Source organism: Phyllostomus hastatus, unplaced genomic scaffold (assembly GCF_019186645.2).
Source record: "Phyllostomus hastatus isolate PE091 unplaced genomic scaffold, TTU_PhHast_1.1 phas_contig_40, whole genome shotgun sequence".
Lineage (NCBI taxonomy): Eukaryota > Metazoa > Chordata > Mammalia > Chiroptera > Phyllostomidae > Phyllostomus > Phyllostomus hastatus.
Genome location: NW_025333872.1, coordinates 59,536,920 through 59,560,909, shown reverse-complemented (window position 1 = coordinate 59,560,909; position 23,990 = coordinate 59,536,920). Strand labels below are relative to the sequence as shown.

Here is a 23,990-nt window from a genome sequence, read left to right as displayed (position 1 = left end):
AGGATTATTACTGTTATTCCTTAAAAGACAATGAAAATAGGTGCTGAAATATAGATGCCTTCTTTAAATGACTTGGAATAATTATATTTGTTAAACTGGGCAGCCCTGATATTATATGCTATATAAATCAACTTTCATTATTCTTTAATGATTCCACAATTCTTTTTTCCAGAACTTTGCAAGCTTGACTTGTGTTCACCTTGCTGTGGAATGCTTTTAAATGGCATTTCATCAAAGGGCAGAGGAAAATGATAAATTATAGATGCCAAATCATATAGTAGTGATTTAGGCAGTAATAAGGTAAGGTTGTAAGCAATAAAATAAAAATTTTCCCAATCAACCTCTATATTAGGAACAAAATAAAACCTGTCTGCATAATTAAAGAGAGACATGTCGACATGTTTGTTAATATGGTATTCTGAGGGCTTAAAAAAAAAACACCTTGAAATCATAAAGCGAAATACTGGGTGGAGAGTATTATGCTAAGTGAAATAAGCCAGTCAGAAAAAGACAAATTCCATATGATTTCAGTTATATGGGGAATCAAACAAACAAAATAAACAAAAAAGGCAAAAATACTGGGAATATTTGTCAGTTTAAGTGAAAAAATTCTGTATTTATGAATGGGCATGAGGTAACTTCGCTGTAAGTATACCCCGGAAATACAGCAACCAAGAAAGAAAAGAAAATAACTTGGACTCACTCTCTTAAGCAGCTGGGGGGTCAGGATAACGGGGTGGTTAAGAGTGCACCTGGGTCTAACTTTTGGCCAAGTCCCTCCTAACTTTAACTTTTTGGGGTTTCAGTTTCTTCAGCTGTAAAATAGGGAAGACAGTGAGTCCTAGCTCATAAGGTTCTGTGAGAATAACAAGTAAGCATTTAAAATAGAATCTAACAGAGGAAGCACTCAATAAAAATGGGTTGTAGAATGTCCTACCATTCCTCTTCCCCAACTCCCTGGCAGCTTCCCTTCTAACTCTGAGTGAAAACCGAAGTCGCTGCCGCGTTCTGAGGCCCCACACAGCGCCCCCCCGTGTTCTCTCTGACCCCACATCTCTGCATTTTTCCGCCCTTTCCCAGCTCGGCATCCTGGCCACCCACCTATCCCTCAGACACGCCAGGCACCTTCCCATCTCAGGACCTTCAGTTGCTGCCCACCCTGCCTTGAAGACTGTCCCTCAGACATGCTCACAGCTGGCTGTCACTTCCTTCAGGTCTGTGCTTCAAAAGCACCTTATCAGTGACAATGATCCTCAACTGTTACCTAACGTTTCATACCTCATCTCCACTGACATTTCACAGTGTCCTTTCCTGGCTTTTTTCCTCAGCACTTCCTACTTCCACAACATCTTCCTCCTCAGCACTAACTACTTCCCACCATGCTACATATCTCACTAATTTATGTTGTTTATTTCCTACATCTGCCACCAGAATATAACCTCCAAGAAAGCAGGGACTTTTGTTTCAGTCACCGTTGTATCCCCAGTGCCTAGACTGTCTGTCACAATAGTAGCTGCCAATACATATTTAGAGGCTGAATGAATGGATAATGTTCCTTAATGAAAAAATAATAAGTATATGCTACACATATATTTCCTCATTCCAAAGTGTAATGAAATACAATTTTTTGCCACATAAATTTTTCCTGGTTGCCCTGATGATGGTGAACCATAGATACAGTGACAAGCACTCTTTAAAAGCCAACAGCTCAAAAAAAAAAAAAAAAAGCCAACAGCTCTGTAGCGAAAGTGAAAGGACAAGGTTAGGCCACCCTGGCCACGATGCAGCAGCCACTTCTAAGTCTTCATTGGTTCATCTGCAGGAAGAAGTAACGCTGCGTGCGGGACCTCCCTACTTCCTCCCCAGCTGTGGATAAACCAGGGACGGCTTCAGATTTGCCCTTTCCACCCTGTCCTTTCAGTAGCTACAAAGGAGTGGAAAAGCTTCGTAAGTAACCATGGCACATTATTTCCAAAATCTGAACATGTGCAAAGGCAGAGAATATAGAATACTAGACGTAATTACTGGGGGAAAATTTCTCTATCTACCTCTTTCCTTGTCTCTCTCACTCTCCCTCTACCCCTGCCCCCCACTGAAGAGATGGTATTTCTACACATAGACATGTTTAGAGGGGCACAGGCAAGATGAAAAATAAAATTTCTTGAATGCCTACTGTGCTCCAGGTGTTCCACTAGGGGCTTTACACACTTCATGTAATTCATTTCTTCCAATGATCCTACACCGATGATACTACTATATGCAATCTCTAGAGGAGAAACTGAGGTGAAACCAAGGCTCAGAGAAGTGACCTGCCCACGGCCACCTGACTAATAACTGGCAGAGCAAGGCATGGAGCATTTATCAGGAACCAGATGACCACTTTCATCTTCTCTTTGCCCCTGTAAGCAGTTTCCTAAGCATTAGACCAATTCGCGTGTCTTGACCAACAACTGCTGAATTCGACAATTAGTGTTCAAGATGGATTTCTGCAACAGAAAGCTGTTGGCTCAGAGCTACTGGAGACTCAGCAGCTTCCCCTACTTTCATCAATGAGGTGAGGACATGTACACCAGGAATGGGCTGATATCAGAGGAAGAGCAACGTCTGGCCCCTTCCGTGGTCCCCCTCATCAGTAACCAGATGTGATCTTTCCCTCCCCTAGCAGTCTTAGCTCCTCGTTCTACTCCTTTGACGCACTTGTACTGCTCTGCTTTGTTTGATAAAAATGAATATATTCATCTTATTCTAAATCCCTTGAAGGCACAATTGTCCTTTCTACCTGATTCCAGGTAGGATTCCACTGAAAGAGTTAACACCCCTTGCATCTAACCACCAGGCAATGTTAGAGTGAAAAAAGATCACCCCGTCCAACTTCCTAATGCTGTTAATGGGGAGACCACAGAATCAAGACCAAAACCCTGGGTTTCTTGGTTCCTTAGTTTTTCATTATACCACAATACCTCCATTGTCTTTGAGCAGAAGTATGATATATGTCGAATGTGTTTTAAAAAGTCATCTGGTAAAAGTTGTGTAGGCAATGCAGGGGCCTGCAAACACTGTAGGTGGGGATAGGACAGCAATAGTTCAGGAAGTAAGTAGCAATCACTTTAACTAGGTAGATGGCAGCAGAAATGGGACCAAAGGGGGCCAAATTCAAGAAACGTGATAATGGACTTATGAGGACTCATAACTGATTCAGGAGGATGCATTTATGGGATGACAAAAGGAAAGTCAAAGCTAAAGGAAGAGCAAGTGTGGTATAGTTGTTAAGCCAATCTGATTTCAAATCCTAGATCCCATGGGTTTGTTGTATGACCCTCCATTCATTCAATAATTATGTACTGAAAGCCAGTATGGGCCAGGCATTGCTCTGGGCCCTTGGACTGTATCAGAGAGTAAAACTGACAAAGATTCTGGAACTTACTTTCTAGCTATGTCTTAACCTTCTTAAGCCTCAGTTCCCTCATACATAAAATGGATAGAAGAGTATTCATTCATAGAGTTGTAGTGAGCATTAAGTACTCAACAAATATTAGGGAGCACCATGCCCAAGTTTTGGGTCTCAGTAACTATGATAAAAAATGATATTAACAGAAATTGTGAAGTTATACAAAGAAGGTGGTCTTGAGGCAAGATTCATTGTTGGTGTATTGAGTTATTAGCCCTTTATCATTCCAAATTCCTAATAACATATGTAATCCAGGATCATCACAGAGTTTGATCTGTATGTTTGCCTTAGGGAATAGTGGTTTGGATTTGCCTATGCGCCCTGATGTCCTTTAAATAAAGAAGTTGAGACTATAACAAAAAAAACCTCAGATTTTTCAGTTTGACCCGAGTTAGGTAAGAGTGAGAGGCTTCTGTGGAAGGACGCTCATCCTGTTCTGCTGGATCTGGGCTCTGTCCTGATGTGCAAGAGCCCCGGGGGAGCTGGGAATGAGGTTGCACACAAATACTTATCCCTATAGGATTTTCCACTTACTTTCTGATTTACCAGTCTTCTCTGCAGGACTGTGAACAGGATAAAATTGGGCCTTAGAAGCATTATGAATTAAAAGAATTATAGATATAATAATAATGATAATAATAACAGCTATAATTAAATATTCACTAGGTGGTAGGCACTCCACTGTATTTACACAATATATTTAATGTAATCCTCTGACAACCCTATACTTAACTCTTATTAGCCCATTTTACATATGAGAACACTGAAGCTCAGGCAGATTAAGTAATTTGTCCAAGGTCAGGTACCACAAAATGGTACCTCTGTAGATTAAGTCTAAGCAATTTGACTCCAGATCCAACGTTTTCATCACTATACCACTGGTCCTTAACATAAGAATCACCAGGGAGCATTCAAAAAATATTCCTGCCTGAGTTCCACCCCAAGAGAGTCTGATTTAATTGGTCTGGGTTGGGGCCCCGGCAGAGATGCTTTTTAAAAGCATCCAGGTGGTTCTACAACAGCCAGGTTGAAAACTCCAATATATAACACAGTCTCTGACTAAGTATACTACCCAAGGTCAGCTGCTAGGAAAAGGTAGAGCTGGGTTCTGAATTCAAATCTGTATGGATCCAGAGTTTGTTTCTATCAACACAATTCCCTTAACCACAACTTCTACCATCTCCACTCTATTGTCATCTTACATATGAAGTAGTTTCACAACTTACACAGCATATTCAAAGACATAGAAAAAGAAGGGTTCTCCAGTCAGCATAGCTTATGAAAACTGTTGCTTTCAAGAAATATTTCTTCTTAAATTCTCCTCTTCCTCCTAGGATTGTCCTCTGAAAAGTATTCTAAGTATAATGGTGAAACATCCAGTTTTCTATGAGCTTATAATTGAAGTGGTTCTTTGGGGCAAACAAAAAAATCGTTTTATCTAAAATTTTAATTGAGACCAATTCAGTGCCCTGGGAATCAGTTCCAATGTTTGGCTCAGGTTTCTGGCACTGAGCACTGGGCCCTGGCCTCAAGCCTGCACCGCGTAACCTTACAGCTGCACCGCAGGGCTGCCCGCCAAGAAGCTAGTCTCATGGCAGCACTGTCCTATGGCTTCACACCAGAACATTAAGCCTGAATACCCAGCCTGGCTGAAAGCAAGGCACATGACTGCAACTCACAAGAAACAAACAACTTACTGGAGTCACCTCGTGTGTCATGGTAGTAGGCTCTGACATTTCTGGGAGCAAAGAGGACTAATTTTCATTTGCTTGTGGAGGAGCAAAAAAGGGTGTTTTTCAGAGTTTAATTTACAGCCAGAAAATTGTGAGTTGATATAACCATCACATAAAAGGGAAAACTGTCCATCCCTCCCACTTGTAGACAAGTTTGTAGCAGCTCTTTCAAAAATGGAGAAGACCAGAAACCAGCTACCCTGGTTTAGGGGCAAGAGAGATCAGAGTCTGAAATCTGGTCTTCCCACTAACCAGTTGGGTTTGGGCATATAACTTAATCTCACTGTGCCTCAGTTTACTCATATAGAAAATAAGCTTTGGGTTTATTAAGTGAACTTTAAATCTTGGTCCTAAAATTATATTATATATATGAACATATATTTATAGGTTTTTCTAATTTGGTATAACCACTTGAAACACATCCTCTTACTACAGAAAATTTGAATTTCTGAAAGTCTGAGGTTGACATTAAAGGTGAATTTAAGAACAAGGAATTATAGAGTTTTACCTGTAGGAGGCTATTTTGATAATGCACTCCAACTTCCTCCTATTACCTTCTTCCTTTTGTCTTCTCTTTCTTTTCTTCCTTTTTTCAACAAATATTTTCATACCAGTCCTGGTATGCACCAGACACTGAGCTAAGCACTTTGGACCAAGACTGTGAGTCCTAGCCTTAAAAAACTTCCAGTACAGTAGAGACAGACCAGTGAACAGGTGATTAAAACACAGTGAAGTAAGTGCTACAGTAGAGGTGGCCATAGGGAGCAATGGAAAATAGAGGCCAGTCTTAGGGTGGGTAGGGGTGGGAGTCAGGGAAGCATTCCTGGAGAAATGACATCTGAGCTGAGGCCAGGAATGGAGGTCACCTTTGTAGGCAGAACACAGCATGTGTCTTTGAATATATTACAGAGGGAACCCTGGAATGGTGGGAGGATTGCCCAAGGGCATGCAACTGGCCAGTGGCAGAGGTGGTAGTGGAAATGGAGCTCCAAAATGATAAGTTTGGGTGAATGGCAATGACATAAATGAATAGTTTTTGCTTTGTTTTTTGGCAGGGGTGAAGCATCTCAATCCCTGCCTTTGCTGCCACCAATTTAAGAGCCAGGGTTTTTTTCTGGGGCTCTCTAGGCTTACGATCTCCTGTCTCAGGCTCCAGTGCCTTCAGCAGTGGCTCATCAGCACAGCACAAGCACAGCTCAAGTCCATCATCTGAGAAACACCACCACCGATCTGCTACGGATGAGGATCTTCCAGCTGCTGAGTGGTATGGATGGGTAAAGAACCTGGCTCTGACTGGTTAGGAGACAAGTCTTGGTTAGTGACGGCTCAGTTACAGGACAGTTATAAGTCATGATGATTGTTTTCAAATATTTGAAGGATTAGAAGAAGGGCTTAGATTCATTCTGTGTGGGCTGACAGGAAAGAAAAAGAACCGAATGAATGTATAGATACAGATAAGTATATCTTCCCTAGCTAAGAAGGACTGGAGGGTAGTTGCATTGGTAAGTAGTATCACCACCCCAAAAGTATTTTAAACCAGAGCAGAAGCACCACTTCACTGGGATGTTACAAAGGGGAGTCACGCCTCTAATAAGATTTGGATCACAGAGGCCTAATCAAATCTTTCCAGCTCAGAACTTCTACGTCTGTATTTTGACAGTTGCCTGGGCCAAATGAAGTCTAACTGCCATTCTAATTTCTTATCTATTCATCACAAAGTATTTACTTTCATTTCTAGTTCATTAGCATTTACAAGCACACTATTTTTACATTTCTAAGCAGAGATATACTTATTGTATTTATCACAATATCATATAAGAACACAAGTTAGTGAGAGGTTTTTTCCCCCCAGAATACATTAATATATTTACCACAAGGTACTGAAGCTGCCATATTTATATGACAAAATGGGCAGTTTGGTGCGTGTAATCTCAACACCCATATATTCAGTCTGGTGAGTGTGTACTGCCTTATTTTAGGTATAATTTGTCTGTGTACTTATATGCTGTTTGCTAGGATCTATCCTCTTACAGACCCAAAAGAAATTTTATAAACTTCCTTCCCTTTCTTTGACTTTGGATTTTATTGTGGAAACTGTGCTGCTGTCCCATTACTTTAAACATGGAGCAAGAGAAGGGAGAGTAGAGAAAGTAAACATTGAAGATATTACTGGCAGTTCTGACAGGTAGAATTTAGATTTTAACCCCCAAGTTATTCTGAGAGATCAGTGGTAAAGAGGACTTAACATTGTTTTTTAAGGTAGACCACTCTGTTGTCAACATAGTGAAATAAAACATATCATTTGCTTTTACCTGCTTTATATGCTTGGTGCATGCAATGTGTTACAAATTTATAAAATATATTAAATTATATTACTTAAATATATAATATAACATATATTAACTAAATTGTTTTAAATTACTGTTTGGATAATATATTACCTGAGATCTAAAGTGTGTATTTTTATTCTTTTTTTAAAGGAGTTTTATTTATTTATTTTTAGAGAGGGGAAGGGAGAGAGAATGAGAAAGAGAGAAACATCAATATGTGTTCCTCTCACATGCCCCTGGCTGGGGGCCTGGCTTACAACCCAGGCATGTGCCCTGAGTGGAGATCGAACTGGTGACCCTTTGGTTCAAAGGTTGGCACTCGATCTACTGAGCCATGCCAGCCAGGGCTGAAATATATATTTTTAAGACAGCATAATAGCTTTTTCAAAAAGGGGAAAAAAATGCAAGTCCATTTTCCAAGTATTCAAAATCAAACAACATTAAAAGGACCAGTCCAAATGAGCTGCCTCTTCCCTAAAAGGCAGGGAACCGAAATTCCTTTAACATATTATGCAAAGAAACTTGTCCTGTACTAGCTCCCATAGTCGGCCTCAGAGAGAAGCTTATGTTCAATTATACATAAAGGAAGAAGGAGCCCAGGCCAGATAGATCAGTTATATGGAGCAGTGTCCCAACACGCCAAGGTTGCAGTTTCCATCCTCTGTCAGAGCACACACAAGAAATAACCAATGAATACATAAATAAGTGGAGCAACAAATTACTGTTTCTCTCCATCTCCCCAATAAATAAAATAAATTTTAAAGAAGCAGATGGAGGTGGAGGAGATGGAGGAGAAGGAGGAGAAGGGTTCCTTAGCTGCTGGTGTAACTGTGCATTGGGCCAGAAAGGAATGCTGCGAGTGGCTCAGCCAGTCCGTGAGCACAGTGTGTAAAGTCACTGGGAACAGACTCTGGGGTAGCTGTTTACTGTGCATCGGATGAAAAAATCACCTCTCTCAAGGTAATCCTGTGTAGGGCTTCTCCTCAAAGAGTCATCGTTGTAAGACCTCTCATACAAATGCACAATTTTAGCTTTATAATGTACTGATATGGTAGCACATTGAAAAGGGCACCACTAACAAGGGCCAGCAGAACTAGCGAGTACAGTAGGAAGGAGCGATAGATTGGCTAATAGGCTATTTTTTCCCCTTCCAGTTGTTTTTCATAAGATAAAAATGTTTTTGCTGATCATATTTTTACCAGAATGGCAAAAACAAGGGGACACCAGGCAAAATCCCTTGAAATCACTGCAAGGACAAAGCCAGAACCAGGTGGGGCACTGGCAGAAGAGGGCAGTGGGTCATTCTGGGAGGACGACAAGGACAACTGGGAGCAGAGGATGGGACAAAGTCTGCAAAGCAGAGGAGCAGATGACGGAAGATCCTACAGCTGCTCACTGCAGCTGCTCTAACAGTCGCCTCTGCTTCAAAGGAGACACAAATGCATTTAGAAATGAAAGACATGGGGGCATAGGAAAAAAACGTACCTTCCATTCCCAACCAGCTGGAATATAATCTTCACAAAGCTCATCCTGTTCTCATGAGATGGTTATTTTTAGGATTCAAATATAGGCAAAATACTAACCAGCAAACCCTATGTGCTGCTTAGCTGCAAGCACAATGGATACTCCATTACTGAGAGCACACTGCAATCTCTATGGACAAACTTGTAGTTGGAGCCTTGAACATTAGAAATGATAGCAAGTTAGTAATATGTATGGCAGTTTATGGCCTTGCCCACCTGGTTTTGAACTCATAAAATGCTTTGTCACATGTAACCTTTGTTTGTATATGCTTTAGGCCACATAATGGTTTTAAGTCTTTTTTTTTAACTCAGTACAAATAAGGGTAGTTTATTTCTCTACTCCGAAATGATGTCCAAGGGCCGTGAACCCTACTGAACTCTATACTATCCCAAGGATTGGCTCTGGTTGACTTGAAGTCTTATCCTGAGGAAGCCAATACATGGTTGGGGAGCGAGAGGACAGGGGCAGGCCAACCCCATCCACCCCAGGGTTTTCTCGGGATCTGCAGACAGCCGAGGCAGTGCAGTTTGACCTCCTGATAGGGGCAGCATTTATGATTGGAATTAGGTGTTCTTCAAAAACATCAGGGACTGAGAGAAGTCACTAAAGACGCGGGAGAGAATTAGCAGTAACTGCTAGTTACTGGGCTGCTTTACAGATTAAAAAATAAAATAGACTCATAAAGATTAAGTAATTTGTCTAAAGTCACATAGGAGGGTCAGAAGTCAAATAAAGGCCTGTGATAATCCAAAACTTCTTTCTACTACCACAAGACACCTTGGAGGTCTCATAATTCTATAGACGTCTTTCTTCTTAAGGTTTATAAAATGCTGACAAAGAATGCTTATTCCACTGACTCAAAAAGTTGAAGCTCATTCTCAGGCGACAGATGCCTTTGTAGGGCAGCGGCCCTCTCCTGAGACTCCAGTCAGAACCACTTAATTTGCTCCAAGGCGTCCAGCCAGGCCTGAGTCTATGGAGGCCTAGGGCCACTATCTCCCAGCTCAGTTAGACATGACACACTAACTGAGAAGGGACAGTGGTCCATGAGGCATGTTGTCCAAACGGCCCTAACGATAACATGCTGCTAAACGCAAAGCACTTAGTTTGGTTGAGAGGTGTTCTTATGAGCATGTGTAGAGAACTGAGATAATTTCAGTGAGCAATTCAACTGACGGAATAATAATGCTGACCTCTAGCATGAAGCCATATTCATCATCTCATCCCACTCTGTCTGATCCTAAGATGCTAGTATATCCTATCACTCCCCAACTCTGTCCCTTTCAGAGAGGCTGTCTCTTCATTGTTCTCACATGCTTCCCTCCTTCTTCCCTTCATACCCTAGCTGCTACTGAATCTTCTGTCTAAAATGCCTTCACTTCTCCAGCCAACAAATCCCACCCCATCTTCCAAAGCCCTTCTCAAAACCCACCTTTTCTCCACTGAGGGAGGCTTCCTAACTCCAGTCAGCAGTGGCCTCTAAAATCCCGAGTAGCCATAAAGTATCTCCAGCTTTATTTTCAGATGTGATTATGTTCAACTTGGAACTTGACTGAGTGCTCTGTAAACTCTAGTTATCTCATCTTTAAATCTTACCCCCACCCCCAGCTGCTAAACTCAGCATCTTGAAGGCAGAAGCTCTGTTGACATACTAAAATGATTGGCAAAGAGAGAGCACCACAGCAGTATTCCCTGACCCCAAATCTACTCTTTTCTTTTCTTACTTTCTTTTTTCTACTCTGGGTTTAAACCAGATGTGAGCAGAGGAACACTGTCCTTTGAGACTCACCTACCTTGGCTCAACTCCCATTCCTTCGTGCAGGGGGAGCCCCACGTTCCTTCCTAACTGGGGACTCTGGACAGGGATGGGGTGATTTACAGTTTCTTGTCCTAGTCATCTCTGGCTCCAAGTTCTAGCTTAAATAGGCTTAGTTCAGTGGATGGAACAAACATATTGCTATCCCTTAGCCCGACTCCTGACATAGAACTCACTCTTTCTCTGCATCAGTACCATGGGCGGAAGCAGGAGGGATGCCTGCTTGGGAGAAACACCACGAGTGAGGCGTGTGTGTCCTAGACCTTCAACCATTAATGCTTCATTGAGGGTACTATTTGCTTTTGAGGGTTTAGAAGAAAAATACTTTGTATTAACTCTCTAATGCATAGAGTAGAATACTACAAATTTATTTAGAATTTTCTTTGCCATTTTCTAAATGACTGCTATATTACTTTTGCCATAATAAATAAATGAATGAAGGTACCTTTATTATTTTTCATGTATAACAATCTAGTGATTGCTAATCAAACATACACAGGCTTTTGAAGTCAATCATAATTTTACCTCAAATAGTTATACTGTGTTTTCTGTTTCTTCGGTCCAAATGGGATGTTTCTTGTTGAGAAGAGCAATCTAACATAGTGAGTGGCTACAGACTATGGCGTCAGATTGTGAATTCAAACTCTATTCCACCGCTTACCAGTTATGTGACTCTGAACAAACTACTTAGCCTCTCAGTATCAAATAGGGATAAGAATAGTACCTAGCTCACATGGATTAACTAAAGAAGTGTAAAGTATTTTAATAGCATTAACCCATAGTGAACACTATAGGGGCTAATTATTTATTCACAATGAATAGTTGAAGGCCTAAGACACACATGCTTCACTTTTGGTTTTTTTTTTCTAAACAGGCATCAATTTTTTATTTGGTATCACATAGTTAATGCTACATATGCATTGTTATGGGCTGAACTGTGTCCCCTCAAATCTGTACATTGAAACCCTAACCTTCAAGATCTCAGAATATAACTGTATTTGGAGATAGGGCCTTTAAAGAAGTAATTGAACTAAAATGAGATCATTGATCCAAAATGACTAGTGTCCTTATAAAAAGAGGAGATAAAGAGACAACAGCATAGAGAGAGGGATAATCATGTGAGGACAGAGAGAGAAGGCAGACAGCCGCAAGCCAAGGAGAGAGTCCTCCGAAGACGCCAAACCTGAGCACACCTTGATCTTGGCCTTCCAGCCTCCAGAATTGTGAGGAGATAATCTTCTGTTGTGTGAGGCACCCAGTACGTGCTGTTTTGTTATGGCAGCCCTAACAAACTAGTACGCTCATCAAAATTAAATTTCTGTAGCAAAATTAAATATGGCAAAAGCAAATGGTTTGGCATTACATTTCAGACAGTACTAAATTGGTAGGAGGTCTTAAAGAGGCTTTGATTTTTATGGGGCTGAAATCAGAATGGTTAAGAGCACTGGCTCTAGTCCTGGTTCTGCCACTTTCTAGTCACGGACCTTCAGGCAAGCAAAACCTAAAGACGTATATAAGGACTGCATAAGCTCCAGTACTTCATGGGTGTGTCAAGACCAAATGAGACAATGTTTACATATATACACGTACATACATACATCTACATATTTTATGCATAAGAGGTCATGGAGCCAGAGCACTAGGAAATGAAATATAATTTTAAAAGGGTCTTCCCATATACGAAAGAAAAGCAGAAAAAGAAAAAGTAAATCAAAAGCCAACCTTTAGGTGGAAGTAATTCCAGCTTCAGTAACTTTCCTGTCCTGCAGTGGAGACAGCTGTGATATAATGGCCTCATGTCCTGATGTGAACCAACAAACTGTGCTTTCTAAAGGATTACAACTGGCGCTGCTATTGAACCTATCTCAGTGTCTAATTTTAGCAAAAACTTGCTTCCGCAGTATTTAGTCCTACTTAAATAAACAAAGTGTGTTCCCAATTACTAAATGATAGCTCTCCAGTTCATTTTGTAACTTTTCCACACCCCAAGTCAAAAATCACAGACCAGGCATTTTCCCAACTAGTTTCTTTCATGAAACAAGCAAATAAACAAAATAAGTAAGATAGTCATGTCTTGAACTATTTTGTTTTTACTAAATAATCCCATCACATGAACAGATAACTCACATATTTATTTTATTTTTGTTAAAAACAGACTGGCTCTATAAAGATGATACCATGTAATAGTGTTTTTAAAGGTCTGACTGAGAATGGCCACATACATGTTCGTACCACTTCAATTACAAACAGAAGACCAAAGCTGAGTGATGGGAATATTTTTTTAAGTAGAACTAAGATAGCATGAACTACTTTGGTCTAGGAAGTATTTTTGCTACCTCACTAGTTTGTAATATGACAGAAGTTTGGTTTGCATGATATTTAGATACTTGGCTTTGAAATGTGAAAAACCTTATGTTCAAAAGCTCTTTAATTCAGTAGAAATATTTAAGATGCTTACTATAAATCACAGTGCAAATCTGTAAGACAATTGAATTGTGACTGTCAACAGAATAGAGGAACAAAGTCTGAAAATTATTTTTCAAAAATCTTCACATATAAAAATATAGATAGAGCATAGTTTAAGGCTAATAACAATAATAATAATAATAATAATACCAGGAAGTAGAAAGGATTTTCCTACTCCTTTTGCCCAATGTGAGAGGCAGTAACTCTTTGGTAGGGCTCCAAAGTTACTACAAAGGCTCTAAAATTCCACATGTTCTCCAAAAACATTAAATATGGAGGCTGGAGCAAAGCTAGGATGCTGTATTTCTTCTTTGTGCTATTATAACTCAAGAACTGAGTTATGATGTCCTCAAAAAATGGCACCACTATATGGACAGCGACTACATTTAACTTGAATTTCTCTGATCTGGGGGTCTCTCAGAATGACTGGAAGAGCTGAGAGGGTTTCCTAAACAAAGCAAGCTTTTAAATTATATTATTTCCAAAACCAGACAAAATCAAATAGAAAAAGAATCAGTAGAATTCCAGTCAAGGTGACACAGTGAGTTCATGCTTCAAGTTATCCTATATGCTCTAAACACATAGTAATGACAGATAAAACAGAAAAAAAAGAAAAGCCAAAAGGTCATTTCTGGGTTCAAACAAAGAAGATACATATCTTTGTGGACCAGAAACAATAGAAATGCAATGCATTGAGCTAGGTTAAAGTCGAAGCCTATTACGGTGTGGGTCTTGACAAAGCAGCTAGTGGCAACAGGAAATTCAGCCCTTGTGGAATACTGGGACTAATTAGCTCTACTCAATACCAGACCAAAGCCAGCATCTCAAAGCCAGGATCTGGGGAAGACCAACCAACCTGACTTTCTCACTCCCTGTTTTAGCAATGAAAACACCAAAGCCTTGGAAACCCCTGAGTTCGGAACAAACAGCAATGGTTGGTCAAACAACTTTCCCCAGCCCCATAAAAAGAGGCTGACTAAAACTGTGCCAATGTACTGCTTAAAGCCGTGAATTTGTGGGAAGCAGTGGGCCCAGGGAAGCAAAAGGATAGAAGGAAAACATCACTACAGCAACTGAATTGAGATATCAGCTGGCACAGTTAGTACATTGGCCATATTCCCAGTAACACTAAGGAGCAGGCACCCAACTAAAACCATTTTAAGATCTTGTTCTGAACTGGGGTATGGGTTGGGGATAAGGGAAGATGGAAATATTCATCAAATCAGAGACAGAGTAAGATAGGATGACAACAAAAATATCTCCCACTCAAAGTAACTGTGCAAATCAAAATTCTAAAACATATAAGAAGTTTTAATGCTGAAAAAAACAGTTGGGCAATGATGGAGTAACTGGTACCAGACTGGCTCTACTATAAAAAAAAACTTTTTAAATAGGCAAAGTAGATAAAACAACCATCTTCAGAAGATGAACAACAGGCAGTATAGACTATGTTTCCTGGGAGAAAGAAAACAAATGAGATGAGTTCCACAGACACCCCAGCTTTTGTCTAGGGCTCTCTGTGGATTGATGTACAAGGATAGAGAACTCAAGCAGGGCAGAGTGGTTTTGCTGAGCTTAGGGACTCAGGAAGGCGACTACAATTTGAGACACAGTACCAACAAAGAGAAAGATGTGTAGAGAAGAGCTCCAGAAATCTGCATAAGGGTCATGTTGAGCGTTTGTTTGAACAGTAAGATGCACGTATATGAGGTAAGATTCCATAAGGCCTGGAAAAGAACAACTACCCAGATAACAGCTCTCGGACAACTGCTAGGGACCTAGGACTTGGACAACACTTTCACAGATCAGGGAGACACTTGCATTCTAACCAGTGGAGAGACCTCTTAAACACGTGGGTGCTAAGAAATAATCTTCCATGGCATTTCTACATGTCTCGTGACCACTTTTGTCCCAAGTTGTCTTTCCAAAGATGTTTTATAGCCAACAGCCTTTGGTAGGTATACTCTTGCCTGCTAGGATTGTTTCCTGACCAGGATAATAAAGAAAATGGTTCCTTCCAGGGCGAAGTTTGGGCAGATTTGGTAGCAGCTACTTTATAAGGTGGAAGGTTTCCTAAGCTTAGGGTCCTTCTCCTGTGATGGTTCTTCTACAGACCCATTGTGTGTATGACACCCACTTGGACCCTCCCTGCATTGCCCTCATGCAGTTTGGGGGACAAGGAAAACCAATAAGAACATAAAGCTCATGAGGTGGGCTGTGCTGTGAGTAATCAGGTCCTTTGTCTCTGACCTAGGAGTTGCATAGGCAACTATTGTAGACTCACTTGCTGGTTTGCAAGAGGGGGTAAAATCTCAGACACTGAATAGTCCCTGACCTGACAGCAGGTACTTCACAGAGACCTCAGAAAAGCCTTATTATAAGTGTATGGCCAAGCAGCCCTAAAGAATTCTTTAGAGCAAGTTTGGCAAATCTGTTACACAGGCCGAATTCAACCAATAGTATAGTTTTGCATGGCTTTTAAGCAAGAATGTTTTTTGTTGTTGTTTTTTTTACATATTTTAAGGGCTGTGAAATTAAAAAGAATATGCCAAAGAGACCATATTGGCCTGTAGAGTCTGACATATTACCAGGTCCTTTAAGGAAAAACTTTGTTTACTTCTGAAGGTCTAGACTGTCTTAACATGGCTTAAAAACAAGACTTGAAGTGATCAAGCTGATTTGCAAGTTAATTAACTGCCTGCTGGTACAAAATACTCCTGAAAGGAAGACAAGAAAATCTAGACACTTAACAGCATAACAATCACAATTTCCAGCACCAATACAAAATTATTAGTCATGTAAAGAAGCAAGAAAATGTAACTCATAACCAGGATAAAATCCATCAATACAAATAGGCCCAGAATTGACAGAGACAGTAGAATCAATAGAAAATAACTTTAAAATAGCTATTATAAAATATATATAAAAATAAAGTAAAATAGCTATTATAAATATGTTCAAGGATGTACTGGAATACATAAAATAATTTGGAAAAAAGAAGGTACCTCAATAGAGACAATAAAATAATGTTAAAAAGAATCATGTGACTTCTACAGTGGAAAAATACTTATCTGAAATTAAAAAAAAACTAATCTCATCAGACGGACTTAACAGCAGCAGATTAGACACAATATCAGATAGTTGAACCTGAAAAATAAACAATGGAAATTATACAACCTGAAGCACAGAGAAGGGAAAAAAATACAGAGATCCCATGACCAGTGGGAAAACATCAAGGAGTATAATTCAGAAGGAGAATAGAGAAAGGTTGAAATGTTCCCAAATTAGATGAGAACTCTAAACTCACAGACCCAAGAAACTCAATAAACCCCAAGAAGGATAAACACAGGAGCACCACACCAAGGAATATCATAATTAAGTAGCTGAAAACCAGTGATAAAAAGAAAAATTTTTGATTTTATAAAGAGAAAATCTTGAAAGCAGCCAGAGGGGAGGAAAAAGACATCTCATACAGGGGAACAGAGATAAGAATGACTGCTGGTTTTTCATTAGAAACAGAGCAAGCCAAAAGACAAGTGTTGAAATAAAACAATAATAACAACAAAATATTTTCAACTTAGAATTATTTATCCAGAAAATATAACTTTCAAAAATGAAAGCAAAAAAAAAAAAGTACACTTTCAGACAAAGAAAAGTGAGAGAATTTGTCACCAGCAGACCTGGACTACAAGAATTATAAAGAAAAATTCTTCAGGATGAAGAAAATAACACCAGAGGGAAAATCAAATATACACAATGGAATAGACATTGGAAATGGTATATATGTGGGTAACTATAAAATAAATTTTAAAAAGATTATTGACTGCTTAAAACAAAAATAATTACAATGTATTGTAAGTATATATAATATACATAAAAGTAAAATGTCTGAAAACAATAACAAAAAATTGAAGGGGAGAAATCTAAGTATATCATTGGAAGGTGAATAGAATAACAGTGTTTGAAGGTAGACTGTGATAAGTTAGAGATGGGTGTTTTAAGCCCTGGAGTAACCATGAAAAAGTTAAAACAAAGAGGTACAGCTAATAAACAATAGAGAAGATAAAATGATTAAAAATACTTAAATACCCCAAAAGGTCACAGGAAAATAATAAAAAGAAGTAAGAATAGATAGGATAAATAGAAAATAAATAGCGATATAGATTTAAATCCAACCATACCAATAATTATATTATCTATAAATGGACTAGGCGTACCAATTAAAAGGCAGAGATCATTTGATTGGATAATAAAGCAAGACCAAATGTGTATACTGCCTATGAGAAATACATTTTAAACATAAAGGTAAAGATAGATAAAAGGTAAAAGTTTTGAAAGAGATATACAATGTAATAATAATCACAAGAAAACTGAAATGACTGTATTAACATTAGACAAAATAGACTTTAGCTCAAAGAATATTACCAGAAATAAAGAGGGACACTTCACAGTAATAAAAGGGTCAATCATCAAGAAAATATAACAATTCTAAATATGTATGCACTTAAACATAGAGCTTCAAAATGCAAGTAAAAACTAATACAACTGAAGGGAGATACACAGAAGTTCACAGTAATAGTCAGAGATTCCAATTTTTCTTTGATAAAGTAAGTGGTAGAACACATAGATGGAAAGTCAGCGAAGATACAGATGACTTTCACGACACTCTCAACCAGCTTAGTCTACCTGACACTAACAGGCTCTCTGAAACTGCAGACACACACTTCCTTTCAAGTGCACAAAGAGCATTCACCAAGAAAGACCATTTTCTATACTATAGAGCAAGTCTCAAATAATTTAGAAGGACTTAAATTATACAAATATTGTTTCAAACCACAAAATGGAATTAAGTTGGAAATCAATAAAGACATTTGGCAAAATGCCCAAATATTTGGAAATTAAGTAACATATTTTTAAATAGCCCATAGGTCAAAGAGAAAATTACAAGAGAAATTACAAGAAAATATTTTGAACTGAATAATAATGAAAACACAACATATAAACATTTGTGTAATGCAGTTAATGCAGGGCTTAGAGGGGAGTTTGTAGATCATCTTTGAATAGGGACCATGAAAAGAGTAAGTATAAATACCTGAATGTCTGAATTGAATTTTATTTTTATTTTTTTAAAGATTTTATTTATTTATTTTTAGAGAGGGAAGGGAGGGAGAAAGAGAGAGAGAGAGAAACATCAATGTGCAGTTGCTAGGGGTCATGGCCTGCAACCCAGGCATGTACCCTGACTGGGAATCGAACCTGCAACACTTTGGTTCGCAGCTTGCGCTCAATCCACTGAGCTACGCCAGCCAGGTGAATTGAATTATAAAAAAAAATTAAATATCAAGCCATTGGAAGCAAAAGAGTTCAAAAGGAGTTAAGATACAAATTTTTTGTTTCACAGTGCATTTCTCTTTAAGTGTAGAAGAGAGCCCCATAACTGCTCCATAGGAAGAGGAATGCCTACAGAGTCCCAGGTAAAGCTGAATGTATATTTAAGTTAGGTCTATAAAACAGAATTGACGAAATAGATTAAAGAAGTTTAGTCAGCATGATTAATACGTCCATGTAGTTCTCAATTACACGCTCATAAAGATAGGTTCATTCTTTCAACACACATTTATTGCGCATTTACTATGTTGCATTAATATAGAAGTGGGGTAAACAGGGATCCTAATCCCAATTGGGATCCCAACAGGGATCCCCAAAATCCCAACCATTCAGGGATCTCACTTTGGGTAGGGGACTGGAGGAGACATACTATAAACAGCAATTAACAAGTAAAAATAGGTAGCATTTCACCACATGGACATAAATGTAATGGAGAAAAATAGAGCAGGGGAGTTGGGAGGGTTATAATTTTTAAAGAGTGGGCAGGAAAGGCTTTATTGCACAGGTGATATTTGAAGAAAGATAAAAAAAAGTAAGGGGGCAGAGAAGATTAAATAGGGCCTTGAAAGCCTTTGTAAGGACTTGAGCTTTGACACTCAGTGAGATGTGAAGCCTCTGGAGGGTTTTGAGCAAAGGAGCGATGAGACTCTGGACTTTCACAGAATCATTCCAGCTGTTGTGAAAAGGACACCAGTTAGGAGGCTACTGCAAGAATCCATGGCCGATAGCTGCTTCCGCTCTAGTGGTAATGGTTTATGTGGATGGGAATGATCTAATAGAGAGGGTGGGGATGATGATACTGGAAAGAGCAGAAAGTGGCTGAATAACTTTCTTTAAGTAGGGGAAGGTGTGGGATTTAGTGCCCAAGCCACAGGGATTTCATCCATAGTTACAGGATACCAGTGGTGGGGGGTGGGAGGGGGCAGGGTCTTGGGAAGCTCCTTTCTATTTATTCCCATTTCTTAGCAAAATGGGAAACAAGGGCTGAAAAGGAAGATGGAAGAGGAGGTGTTGGTGGCTGGAGAAGGTATGAAATAAAAGGTTAGGAGAATAAGAGAATGAATAGAATGAATTTGCTATGGTTAATCTTTTCAACCCTAGATACTTTTAAAACAGTTCTCTTACCATTATTGCTCCTGAATATGTATACATGAAGAAAACATCATTTTGAAGACAAGTAATTATCAATGTCAATTCTCTCTTTATTTGCATATTCTATTCCGGAGAGAGAGAAAAATCTGTCCTGAAGTAAGGGTAATGTGCCTAAGAAATACATCACTAACTGTGAAGGGAATGTTGGCAGATTTGTAGCTTTCTTGTACTTTCAAAGACATTAGATTGAGGTTCTCCGTTTTGAATTTCTTTTTTATGACAAAACTACTTTCGGAAAAGATTGAGTGTATTATAAATTTAAATGTACTTATGTGTATTTCCCTTTACCCTAAAATTACAGCTGAAGAAAAAATTTTGAGGAAGAAATTAATGTCATTCAGAAAAAATGATTATTTACGCAGCTGGATTACAAATTTTTTAAAAAGGAACATGAAGCTTTCTAATGACCACCTGGCATGGAAAGCTTAGAAAAGATAAGTGATTGTTTTTCGTGGCCTGAAAATATCATCTCAGATAAATAAGTTATATGTTTTGTCATAAATGTGCTATACATTAAATTATAAATCTGTAAAAACTCTCATGATGTAATAAGGAGATGAATTATCATTTTATATATTTTTTCTATTGATGCAACTCAGGAAAATATAAAAGCAGTCTTGTTGCTTTAGGAGACAAAGCAGTGTGTTGATGCTCCTAAAACATCGTATTCTAAAATTCTGTATCTGAGAAAAAATTCATACCTAAATTACAACATTTATGGACTACATTTACATATATATGTGTGTGTATATATATGTATATATATAATTTTCCAGAATCTAAGCCTTTTGTAAATATCTCATCAGCTCAACCCCCCCCGCCCCATTATGGCATCTTTAGGACAAGTACTCCAAGACAGGAATCTCCTGCACTACCCAACATGCCGGTCCAAAGGACAGGTTCCTTACAACTGACACTTTTTTAACAATGAGGTAATGGGTTTTCCTTTTGTGTGTGTGTGGGGGGTGTGGGGCAGAGGGCAATGGCAGAGTATTATTTAAGAAAATTAGGCCTCTTCCTATAAACAATTACTGCTCATGTTTGGGAGTGAGATGTTTAAAAAAAATCATTAGAAAAATTCAAAACCAACAAAAGACTCACTATATTGTACTCTACTTTTTGGTATGAATGAAGCAAAAATTAACCAAAGTAAGTCACTGGTTCCTAGAAAATATTTAAGGTTCTAAAAATGCTCTTTCTTTAAACAAAAAGATTTTTATTTATTTATTTTTAGAGAGAGGGGAGGAGAGGGAGAAAGACAGGGAGAGAAACATCAGTTGGTTGCCTCTCACACATCCCCAACCAGGGACCTGGCCTGCAACCCAGACGTGTGCCCTGACCAGAGATTGAACCAGTGACCTTTGGTTTGTAGGATGATGCCCAATCCACTGAGCCACACTCGTCAGGGCTCAATTACTCTTACAGACAAAGGAAAACAATTACAATGTTTGGGCAGAACTATTCGTTCTGCTTACTTCAAGTTTAGTTTTGAATAGCTTTAGGCAGTTGCTCACTCTTGGGCAAGGTCCATCCAGTCATCTCAGGTAGGTTTGATTTTTTTTCCAGATAAGCAATTTAAAAAATATTGGTTGAAATGGAGACAACTGTACTTGAACAATAATTTAAAAGAAAGAAAAGAAAATCTTTAACCTAATCCCCAAAAGAAGAGAAAATATGATTTACTATTCATCTAATAAATTATGATCCTAAAAAGAGGAAAGAAAAAATATTGGCTGGAAATGAATGACACAAATGTTCGGAGTAGATCCACCCCATGACCACCAGGGCCTTGGGGTCTGTGCAGGTGGTGAGGGAGGCTTGTCCTCCAAAGGTGCTTCTCCACAGGTTAAGAGGGACAACCAGAGCAACCTGGATTCCTTTAATACTACATTATAAATGGTTGAACAGTTATGGAGAGGACTCAAGAGTTTAACTCCAAAAAATTTTGAAGGGCCATTCATATTTTCAGTCCATACCACCTCTTGAAGTTAACAAGAATAATCATAATTCACTGAAATGCTTTATTATTTATCCAACATTTGTCTTCTAATTCCCTCACAGAAAGGAAATGCAACTCAAATAAAAGCAAATTTCAGTCATAATGCCTCTAATATAAGGTATTCCTGATAAGTTTTTTTAAAAAATTGCTAAAATGAGCTGTTTGTTTTATTCATAGCTTGTAATCATCTCAGCGATCCTTGCCCCTCGTTTGCACACACGGTTGAAGGCCAACTGTGCTACTCTGCACTCCTGCTTTCGTTCTGCAGCCACCAACCACGTTGGAGCAAGCTTTCAGCGTCTCGGGCCTGACTCTCCTCTCTTTCTGACGGGAGTGCATCTATCTTGTGTGAGAAAGGACAGCGTGCCATACATCGATTGTTGAAATCAACAGTTAATCCTAAAGCCTTATTTTGCATCATTAATATTAGACAGAAGCTGTACAACCTGGGGAAACTCAGAGCCAGCCCACATAAACTTTCTCGTGTGTGGACCTTGCCTTATTCTTCCCCAGGGAAGCTGAGTCTGCTGCCTCTGTGAGCACTCCGCGAACGCACTGCAGCGGGTGCTGTTCCAGACCACCACCAGCCCTCCGGGCTTCTCCAGGTTAGGCACCTCTCATCACTCACTCACTTATCATCTAAGTACGTACAGATATTAAATAGTGAATACACCTTTGTCAAATTGATAAATAATTCCACAAGAGGTTTGACCTTGATAACTTCAGTGTTCCTTTCCTGATCTGAAATTCTATTCGTCTCAACTGCCAGCTACAGACTGTAAGAACTAGGAATGTTTATGTGATTATACAAAAGTTGGTCATTAATGGAACGTTAATAATTTTCCTGCATTATGTTGGTAATTTAAGACCCAGACTGAAGTAAAATCCTGTTAATGGTCATTCTACATCAGTGCTGTTCAATAAAAATATAACACAAGCCAAAAATACAAACCACAAATTGAACTTCAAATTTTCTGGTAGCCACATTAACATGGCAAAAAGAACCAGGTGAAATTAATTTTAATAATATATTTTATTTAACACTACTACACATCCAAAAATATCATTTCAATATGGGATTAATATAAAACAATTGTAAAGATATTTTACATTCTTGTGTTGCCTTCACACTCCAGTGCGTATTTCACACGTGTACATCTCAATTGGGACTAGCCACACTTCAAGTGCTTCATAGCCATGTGTGGCTAGTTGGCGGCTGCTCTTTTGACAGCGCAGTTTCAGAGCCTGATACTGGAAGTGCTGGGTGAACCAGGAGCTTTTTAGGAATGCAAATCCTTGGAATCAGAATCTGCATCTCCACAAGCACTCTGGGTGATTGTGTGGGCATTAGAACTTTGAGAAGCACTCTTCTTGGGAGAATCCCAATTCTTGTGCAAGTGAAACTTTGTTTTGAATATTTTTATAACTTCTACAGCTCTAATCTGTATAAAATTTTTGAGAGCAATATGCTCCCTCTCACCCCTTTAAAAAATAATGTTTTCTTTTTCTGGTTACTAAAGCCTAACTTGTTTATATAGAAAAATTAGAAACTAGAAATAAGAACAAAGGAAATAAAAATCACTCGTCATTCCACCAACCAGAGATAACTAGTACTGACATTTTGGGTTTTATCCTTTCGGTCCCTAAAATGTTTATTTCATAATTACACAATAAATTATTATAAATAATTTAACAGTAACATAAAAAAGTTCTCCTTAATTACTTCCCCAAATGGAGTGCTAGCTTGATCTGTTTATCAGGTGAAGGACATCTGGGTTTTTTCCAGTTTGGGGCAATTAAATCAATAAAGTTGCTATAAACATTGGCTTTCAGGTTTTGGGGTAAATATATAGGATTCGGATTCTATTAGAAAACATCTTTTTTTAATGGCTGCATTGTACTTCTGGATTTGAATGTATATGAATATATAATCATTTATTCATTTAATCAACAAATGTTGGATGCTAACACTGTGTTATCAGTGAGAACACTGTGACTGTAGTGTTAGACCCGATCCTCACAGAAATTTGTATTTAATCAAATCCTTATTAGTAGACATTTAAGTTATTTCTGATTTCTTTTTCATAAACAATGAGTTTTGAAATTTCAGTTCAGTCATTACTGATCATTGGCT

General features: G+C 38.7%; 2 long non-coding RNA genes across 4 annotated transcripts in view; one reads left to right on the top strand and one right to left on the bottom strand.

Annotated features, from left to right (window-relative positions):
* The window catches only part of LOC123821642, a 67,170-nt gene extending 54,318 nt beyond the window's left edge, over window positions 1-12,852 (bottom strand). For both annotated transcript variants that reach the window (XR_006786151.1, XR_006786150.1), the window contains exon 1: window positions 12,574-12,852. This is a non-coding gene — a long non-coding RNA (uncharacterized LOC123821642). The remainder of the gene's footprint in view (window positions 1-12,573) is intronic.
* LOC123821641 lies at window positions 1,822-23,965 on the top strand. 2 transcript variants are annotated; one of them, XR_006786149.1, is made up of 5 exons: window positions 1,822-1,947; window positions 2,410-2,554; window positions 6,237-6,445; window positions 20,698-20,789; window positions 22,034-23,965. It is a non-coding gene; the product is annotated as an uncharacterized LOC123821641 (long non-coding RNA). The 2 variants fall into 2 exon arrangements; XR_006786148.1 differs by lacking the exon at window positions 2,410-2,554 and having other exon boundaries at window positions 1,848-1,947.
* Window positions 23,966-23,990: the final 25 nt, after the last annotated feature.